Source organism: Lichenostomus cassidix, chromosome 12 (assembly GCF_008360975.1).
Source record: "Lichenostomus cassidix isolate B80296 chromosome 12, HeHo_3.0, whole genome shotgun sequence".
NCBI lineage: Eukaryota > Metazoa > Chordata > Aves > Passeriformes > Meliphagidae > Lichenostomus > Lichenostomus cassidix.
The window spans coordinates 19,452,201-19,461,196 of NC_139493.1; the positions used below are offsets into that span (position 1 = coordinate 19,452,201).

The 8,996-nt window shown below is 45.0% G+C and overlaps 1 long non-coding RNA gene across 2 annotated transcripts; it reads right to left on the reverse strand.

Annotated features, from left to right (window-relative positions):
- Positions 1–1,520: 1,520 nt before the first annotated feature.
- LOC146431918 (uncharacterized) lies at positions 1,521–6,500 on the reverse strand. 2 transcript variants are annotated; one of them, XR_014854649.1, is made up of 4 exons: positions 6,148–6,500; positions 5,923–6,030; positions 5,549–5,688; positions 1,521–1,821 (listed from the first exon to the last, which is right to left on the reverse strand). It is a non-coding gene; the product is annotated as an uncharacterized LOC146431918 (long non-coding RNA). The 2 variants fall into 2 exon arrangements; XR_014854650.1 differs by lacking the exons at positions 5,923–6,030; positions 6,148–6,500 and adding an exon at positions 5,831–5,904.
- Positions 6,501–8,996: the final 2,496 nt, after the last annotated feature.

Below are 8,996 nucleotides of genomic sequence, written 5' to 3' on the forward strand. Positions count from 1 at the left end.
AGCCTGGGAAAATGTCCTCAGTTTTTGCAGAATGTTCTCGCCTGCAAAGAATGAAAATGTTACATAAATATATAAATAAAGGGCAGGGTGGTCTGTCTTGTGAAGATATGTTGACTGCATTGTACCCTTTAAAAATAATAAACACCTACATGCTTTGTGTGATTTGATTTGTTACTTCTGCTCTGTTCTACTTGGTTTTACCCTTAGCTTCAAGTAGCTCCTCTGTGCAATTAATCCCACTTTGATAGTTGTCTGGATTGGTTTTATTTTGTGGGTGTGTTTTGTTTGGAGGTATTTTGTGGGGGAAGGATGGGTTGGGTTTTGGGGTTCTTTCTGTGTGTGTGTGTGTATGTGTGATGTGGTTGGTTTTATGGGATTGTTTTAGTTTTTTGCTTGTTTGTTCTTTTTGGGGGGGTTGGTTTTTCTGTGAGTGGATCTTTTTCTCTTTGTTTGGTTGTTGTGCATTTTTTATGGTTTATTTTTTTGATGTGTGTGTGAAATGCCTCGGAGACAAAGTTACTTACTTAAAGCAAAGATTTCTATTGGTGATACTGAGACAGAATCACTGGTGTTGTCATTGCAAGAGTGTTATGGTACCCTTCAGAGTCCTTTTTACTGTCACCATTTTTCTTCTTCCAGGCGCAGAAAGATAAATACCACCAGCTAAGAGATTTAAACCAAGTATTGAAAGTAACATGACCATTCTTTCTTTGAAGCCAGGGCTTTTCGGGCTGGACTTGACTTTTTACCAAGTTCAATGCTTTTACTGGAGGGGGAAAGTGCTCTTCTGTGCTTTCCTACCTTGGGTTAAAACGTAATTTTAAATTTAGAGCCCCTTTTCCTCTAGATGCACCAGTCAGGTGCCTTTTTATTATTATTTTTTTTAATTACATCTGAGTATAGAACATACTCCGGGAATAACAAGGGACCTTTCTTTCTCCAAGAGACTGGTGTTGCTAATGGCATAAACTGTTCTCCTTCCAGAAACATAGGCAAGCCAAGGGCAGGTGTGGAAATGTTGGAGTGAGGAGACAGGCAGGAACTAGGCTGGAAAAAGCACAGAGGCTGAGATAGTGGCTAGCTTTAAGTACAATGTGCTTTATACCTGCTCATTCTCCTTCTCCTTTTAAATGAAAACAGATTCTTGTTTGCAATGTTATTTATTTCAAGATTTCTAATACTCTTATGTTAAACACCATAAGGACAGTTCAGATAAGTTTATATTGCAATCAGAAGTTTGACCAGCGTAGAATGGTTTGTTTGGAAAGGACCTTAAAGCTCATCTTGCTCTACCCCCTGCCAAGGACAGGGACACCTTCCACTGTCCCACGTTGCTCCAAGCCCCATCCAACCTGGCCTCGGACACTTGATGTTTGACTCTCAAACTCCGCAGTCTCTCAGGGTCTGTTTGCCTGCATAACTTCACGTATGTTGTGTCTGAAGCTGTTTTGTGTGGGGAAGATGAACCTCTGAGGAGCATTAAGCTCATGCTGTTGTGTGCATTAGTGCCAGGATGTCGCTGTTGAGCTGCTAGCAGAGTAAGAAGACCCAGGTTCAAAGTGGCATCAAGAAGATTTTATTATTTAATTCCATCTTATATAGACTTTTCAAAGGTCACCCAGATTGGTCAGTTCAAAGCCTCCCCCTAGGCCTGACTGGCCAGGCCTGAACTGTCCACATACCGAGAAAATGTTTTTATAACATCCAAACTTTATCTTTGTTTATAAAACACAGAAAGAAGAGAGAGAAGGATTCTCACGGGAAAGGTCTGTGCTAGCCACACCAGGAGATGAGCTCAGAGGGTTTAGGAATCCAATCATTCTGCAGAAGAGGAAAACATATCATTTAGATGAGAATTAGGAACAGGGAGAAAGGTAACATACAGTTAAGTAAGGACCTGAATGGACTTGAAATATAGAGATGGCATTAAGATGGTCTTCTCTCTGGGTGTTTCCTTTGCCTCTATTTCTTATGTCTGAGGAGTTAAAGGAGGAGAGAACTTGTGTGGCCAGCATGTAAAAAGAATTAGGGTTTTTGCTGGAAATGCCTTTTGGGTACTTGCCCTGGGGAAGCCATGAATATCCTGAAGACTTCCCAGCTCACATTAGGCTGAAGTCTGCACACTCACTCAAGAGTTTGCTTCTAACCCAGCTCTGAGTTTGGCTCAGTACTGAGGCAAGGGGTGGGAAAAAGGTGCTGTCATCTTTACAAATTGCATACATTGATTTTAAGATTTTGTTTTCTCCCTGTAATAACACTGTTCACCTCTCTTTCAGTTGCATGGAAAAAAAATCAAGTCTGTTGCTGACAGGCAGTTCTTACCCAGCAGTTCTCACCTGCTGGCAGAACTGGGTCTCGGGCAATCCCTGCCAGCCACATATTGCAAATAAACATTATGGATTTTAATAAGCAGTTCCACGTCCACATAAATCAGCTGTCTAGAAGTAACATTGCTGCTGCCACCCATCGGTTCACAGGAGATTCCAATCCACAAATATCCTTATCCTGCAAGGATCATGTCCCTAGTACACACTTTGCCAACATCACTAATTGGTGATGTGAAAGGAGGTTCTTGTGCATTGGTGATAAATAAATCATCTGCCATATAAAGCAGTCAGGTTCAATCTCAGAACCTGCTAACAAAAGAATAAATAAGTTCATCAGCCACTTTATAATATGAGATTTTCTAATGTCTAAGCCACTCTTTGAAGCTTTCCCTCTAATTGATTTTATTCTTCCCACGGTTGCAAAAAGTAATAGTTTTCCCGTGTTCCTTTCTGCCTTTAAATCACTTAATTTTTTTTTTCAGAACATCAGTTTCTTCCTCCTTATTTCTCAAGAAATAAGTCTGCAGTCAGTTTTCAGAAGTACAAAATAAATCATCTGTAAAAACAATACTACTAAGTATATGATAGATCACATTCAGGGGGAACAAAAGAAACCCAAATCCCACACTGGCAACCCTGTTACTGATGGCAGAGTAATGTGTTTTGTCATCTGTGTGAGCTGAGTTGCTATGGTGGTTGTGAAGGGCAATCACAGAGTCCCAGAATGGTTTGGGTTCAGAGGAACCTTAAAGCTCATCCAGTGCAAGGCCCTGCCATGGGCAAGGACACCTTCCACTGTCCCAGACTGCTCCAAGCCCTGTCCAACCTGGCACTGAATACTTCCAGGGATCCAGGGGCAGCCACAGCTTCTCTGGGCACCCTGTGCCAGGGCCTCACCACCCTCACAGTGAACAACCTCTTCCAAATATTTAACCTAAATCTGTCATATTTTAAAACCATCTCCGCATTGTTCTAACACTATCTGCCCTGAAAAATAGGAGTCCCTCCTACCTGAGCTGAGCCCAAGCTGCATTCTTGCCTCTGACTGGCAAATCTCACTGCTCTGATTTCCAATACACTTAGAAAGTGAGCAGTGGCAAGTGGAACTTTGTGCAATCTCTGCCCAAGAGAGCAGGAGCAGCTGGATATTAGGAGAGAAGATCTGGGGGTTTCATTATGGTCAAAATCTGTTGTAGTCTCCTGCCTTTCCCAGTAACTAGGACCACACAGTAAAGGAGAAGCACATGGCAGGGCTGTTTCTCTGGGCACTGGAGGCATTGCCAGGTTCCTCTTCAGCTCTGCAGGTCTCTCCAGGTCTGTCACACATCTGCCCACCAAAAACAGCTGAGAGTTTATTCAGCTCATCCTTCTGAAGGCTTTAGGATCCTCTGGATTAGACTGGGGGTTGCCAGATAAGCAGTACAATAACAGCAATAACAATCCAAGGGCATTTGTTAACTCTATATGCCCTTGGCTCAGCTTACAGTTGTGCAAAATGGAGATTTTGGTTTTAAATATCAACCTTCCCCATTCTCGAAGGAATTATGTGTACCTGGTAGCAAGAACATCAGGAATCTAGGTCTGTTTTTAAAAAATGCGTCTTTAACCAGTGATGGAGACAGTTCTGTCTTTGCTCAGTGGGTTATTTTCACCCTCTGTCTGTTTAAAGCCCTGGGTTACTGCAGACAAACCTGTAACTTCAGACTGTGCTGGCTGCTGTTAACAAATTCAGTGTTTTCTTCTCGTGAGCTTTGTGGAGGGTGGTAGGTCAGCAGCCATGGGAAGTTCAGTAACAGCTGAAAGGCGACTGAGTGACTTCCACTCGAGTCAGTTCTCTCGTAGCATCCCTTCAGATCTTCTCCTCTGCGAAGATGTACAACAGAACTGAACTCTGAGTAACGATGGTGCAGGTTGTCCAACGTCTTCTAAAATATGGGTGTAAATTAAATGCAGATACTATCTTTAAAAACAGCTAACTCAGCTCTGGCAGCCTCCCAGGTGAACAGTTGACACTGGTGAATACAACAAACTCTCCCAGTGAACCTTTCCTACTCCCAGCTCCCAGAAAGGTGTGAGCCGTGCAGAAGGCTGATGTACAGATACAAGTATTAGAGCTCAGAGTACCTTCCTTTGTGTGTTAGCTCAGAATTTGATTCAAACCAGGCTTTCTGTGATCTACTATTGCATCTTCTTTTAATAGAACTAGCCTTTGAGATTAGGAAGATTGAGATTAGGCAGCCTAGTGCTGCCTGCTGAGCGGTGTCTGAAGGGTGTCTGCATCAGGGGGTTAAATGAAAGTGATGGCACTGCCCTTCAACTCAGTCATGTGAGGCTCCTGTCAGTTGTGAGCCCTCTAATTTCATTACTCAGCAAGCTGCTGAAATTGATTTTGGTTCTCCAGCTGTTAGCAAGGGTAAAATTACATTTTTACTAGATTTCTGGCTTTCAGCAAATTAACTTGAAGCCAATCAGGATTCTTCAGGGAGTATAGGAAGGAGAACAATTAGCCAAGCCATAAAAATCTAACTTAAAAAAAGCTACCAAATACAAGGTCAGTTCTCTCTTTAAAAGTTTTATATCGGTATAGTTCTACTTACATAAATTACTGGTGCAAACAAATATAGAAAAATCTTTGTTCCCTTTCTGCAGCACGAATTTTAATATATTTTCTCTAATTACTAGGAAGATTTTGCTTTGAGCTCTTATTAGGTTAACATTGCTGTAACCACTCACAAAATCACTTCCAGATGATGCTCATGGACATTCTTGCTTCAGAAAGGGATGTGCTTGAGCATCAAAACCAGTTTGGGACCTTCTTATACAGAAACTGCAGACCAAATCCCCCTGACTGGTACTGAGCCTTTTGTTGGATAGAGATATCCACAGTCAGTCCCTGTTTAGCATTTGGGATAGTTGTAACTGAACACTTTAGTTGTGCAAGGAAATGCCTTTTTTAAAAAATAATTTGTCAGTATCTCTCCTTTTTTCCTCTCTTTGGTGGATAGTTTGTGAAGGAAAGCTCCTGCTGCTTTTTCTATCACAGTTTTTGACTCACCCTTTTTTCTCCCCATAGCCTTTACCACTTGGGTCATTTTACTGTCATGAGGTACATCAAGTGCCACCTTATCCTTGTTTTCAATATCAAAACATCCCCGGAGTTGTCAGTATGTATTACTTTGCTTTCACTCCTTCATCTGCCTCCTCTGCTCAGCAGTATCTACCTTTATCTTTTCCCTGAAACTCTTTTCCTCCCTCTTTTTGCTTTGGTTCTTCTTTGTTCTTCAGGGCATAGATGTGCCATTTAGTCTTGGCATCTTTTTGCAAGCTTATTTCTGCACATGTCCCCTTCTTTAGCTGTACTCTAGAAAAGAAGAAATCAAAAAGAATTTCATCAGCATCCCTGATGTAAAGTATATCCATGGGGGAAAATGTGTTTAACCCCATTTAAACAAATGGAATAAATTGTTTATATATATAGTAGGAGGTGGGTAGGTGGCACAGACCAGGGGAGGAAGGCAGCCTTCTCTTGGGAACCCGGGGCTGGAATTCCAAACCGGGAAGGCAGGTTTGGCTTTTCTCCGATGGGTAGCCCCACTTGAAGCCTGGGGGATGAGGCCAGTGTCGCCAAGGATGCTCCAGAAGCGCTCGGCAGCACTTGGCTCCTGGGTTGTGCAGGGCTGCGGGTAGCGTGTGGGGAGCACTCCTGGACAGAGTAAAGCACGAGTAAAGTAAAAGCAGTCACAGCGAAGCCGCGGGGAACCGCTGCTCTCCAGCCTTGTCGCGCGGGGCAGGAATTTCCCGGAAAACAGCAAAATCTCACCTGGCCGTGTTCAGCTTTTTATGCATCAACAGCAGCATCTTGTGGCTCCTCGGGTTATTGCGCACCCCGGGTGCTGCTTTTCCGTATCTCCCGCAAAGTTCTTTAATCTTTTACAGGGATTCCCCAGTAATTCCCGCCCAGGGATGAGCGTGGGAAGCCCTCTGCCGCCCCCACCGCCACCCTTTGCGGGTTTTTAAGAGGAAGGTAGAGAGTACCGTGTTTCTCGGGTGCGGAGCGGGCGAGGCCTGAGCCCTCGGGGTGGCGTGTTGGGCCTCCTCGGTGTGCGTGTCCCCGCAGCGCAGGGCGGTGAGTCAGTGTGGCGTGAGGGGTGTTCCCTCGGTTCGGGGCCGTGTATCTCCCCTCAGTGTTGCGTGAGGGGTGTTCCCTCAGTGTGGGGCAATGTGTCGCCTCCTCAGCATGGAGTGTCCTCCGCAGCTTGGGGTAATGTGTTCTCCCTCAATGGGGCGTGCAGTGTCCCTTCCTCAGGGAGGATGTTCCCCTTCAGTGGAAGGCAGCATGTCCCCCCTCAGTGTGGCAAGGGGAGTTCCCCTCTTCCGTGTGGGGTGAGCCCCTCAGTAGAGGGCAGTGTATTGCCCCTCACTGCTGCATGAGGGGTGTGTGTTCCCTCCTCAGCACGGGGGGACATGTTGTGTTCCCCTCAACATGGGCTGTTTCCTGCAGTAGAGGACACTGTGTGCCCTCTCAGTGTGGTGTGTTAGGTCTTCTCCTCAGTGCAGGGTGTCCCCTTAGTCCAGAAGAGTGTGTTCCTCCTCAGTGTGCCATCGTGGGTCCCCTCCTCAGGGTGAGGTGACTCCCTCAGTGGAAGGCAGTGCGTCTCCCCTCTGTCTCATGAGGGGTGTCCTCCTCAACCTGGGGTGATGTGTTCCCCCTCAGTGTGGGGCAGTGTCCCCTCCTCATCATGGGGTGAAGCATGGAGTGTTTCATGCAGTGGAGGGCACTGTGTCTGCCTGTGGTGTGGTGTGGTGTGTTGGGTCCCCTCAGTGCAGAATGTCCTCTCAGTCCAGGGCAGTGTCCCCCTCCTCAACATGGCGTGCTGGGTCCCCTCAGTGGAAGGAACATGTGTTTCCTTCCCCTCAGTGGAAGGAAAACTCCTCAGTGTGGAGTTTCCCCAGGGCTTGTGCAGCAGCTGCACAGCACCCTGACTTGGACTGAGGCATTTGGTGTTCCTAGAGGGCTTCTCAACCTTAGGCATGTTTCAGTGCATTAGTGTTGACTATAGGCAGTGTAAATTTAGGATAAATGAGTCTGGCCATAGAGATGGAACATTCCATAGAAATGGAATACTCAAAGGAACATGGCCACATAGGTCTTGTTAGAATTGGGCTGTAATCTGGTATTTTCCATGCTAAGAGGCATGTGTAATTGCTTCATCCTTTTCCTTGGGACAGACATGTGCCAAGTACACTGCTGACCCTAGCACATAATTTTTTTTCACTAACAAATGAAAATAGTGAGGGGAAAAAGGAGGTATTTCTAAAGGAAACTTACAGTATAAACTTTAAAAATGAAATCCGCTGATTCAGGATAACTGATATGTCCTGCTTCCTTCAAACTGTCACCTCGTGTTACGCACAAGATGTGACCTGTGAGCAGGCATCTCCAGGACAAGGCAGATTACATCTGGTCACGTCAGAGGCTTCAGGAGTCACTCAGAGCCAGGCAAACCCAGACACGCTGCGCAGTGCTGGTGACACCCAGCCGCCTGTATGTACCCAAGTCCTTCAGCATTTATACAATATTTACTGGCCCAAGTCCATGCCAAATTGAAAAAATCTATCTGTTTAAAATGATACATGTTCAAAGCAATTCCAGGTTGCAAATGCAGAGTGTCTGTTTGGCAGTAATAACATTAATAGATACTCGCTGGTGCTGGTTGGGTCATTAATGCTGTCTCAGGCTTAGGAGCAGCAAATTGACCTGGGAGTGGGGCTGAGCTCTGTTCTGACTGCCAGTGCCCACCTGCACAAACCCCCCCTTCCAGTGCCTTCCCTTCTCTCCTAGACCTTATCTCACAGTGGCAATGTCGAGGCTGGGCTGGAGTGAGTGAATGATGAGAGCTCAAAGGCTCTTCAGGACTTTTTGCTATGGATCTTTTGAGGAAGTAGAACTGGACCTGCTTCAAACCTTTTTATTCCCAGTATGCCCAGCAGGGCAACAATTTCAGTTGTGTGGGCCAAGATAAAGAACCACTTCCAGCATCATGGAGTCCACCCAAAGAACACCCATTTCTTGCACTTTTTGTAATCAGAGGGTTCAGCAACTCTGGCAAGAAGCCATGAGGGGAAAAGCAGTAACTCCAGTGGGTTGGTCCTGGGCTGTTTCAGGTTGGACTAGTCATAAGTACCTTGCAATGTAGGTGAAAAACCAGAGGGAAGCTCTGGCTCACCTGTTCCCAGCAGCTTGCTCTCTCAGTTGGAAAATCTCAGTTTGTCAAAATATTATTGTCGTCTTGCCTTTTACCACAGTGAGAGTTCCAGGACCAATTACATAAGGGAAATGGTTATCTCAATGGATAAATGCAAGCTGAGTACACAAGGAACAAAATTCTAGACAAATATGGAACCAAATATTTATATGATATGTAGAAACCATAGATACCATATCATATAGATACCATACATATCCTGTCATATAAAGTGCAATAATTTAACTTGTGTGTGCAGGAGAAAGATCTTGGAGGTTGGAGAACAAAGTGAGTGTGTCTTTCCAGTTGTCTATGAAAAATGGAAGGTGAGGAAAGTACACTGTTGAGGTTATTTTGCTTTTGTCATGTTTCCCAACGTGTTGCTCATGTAGAGAATTAAAGCCACTCATTTTTGGGTGAATCT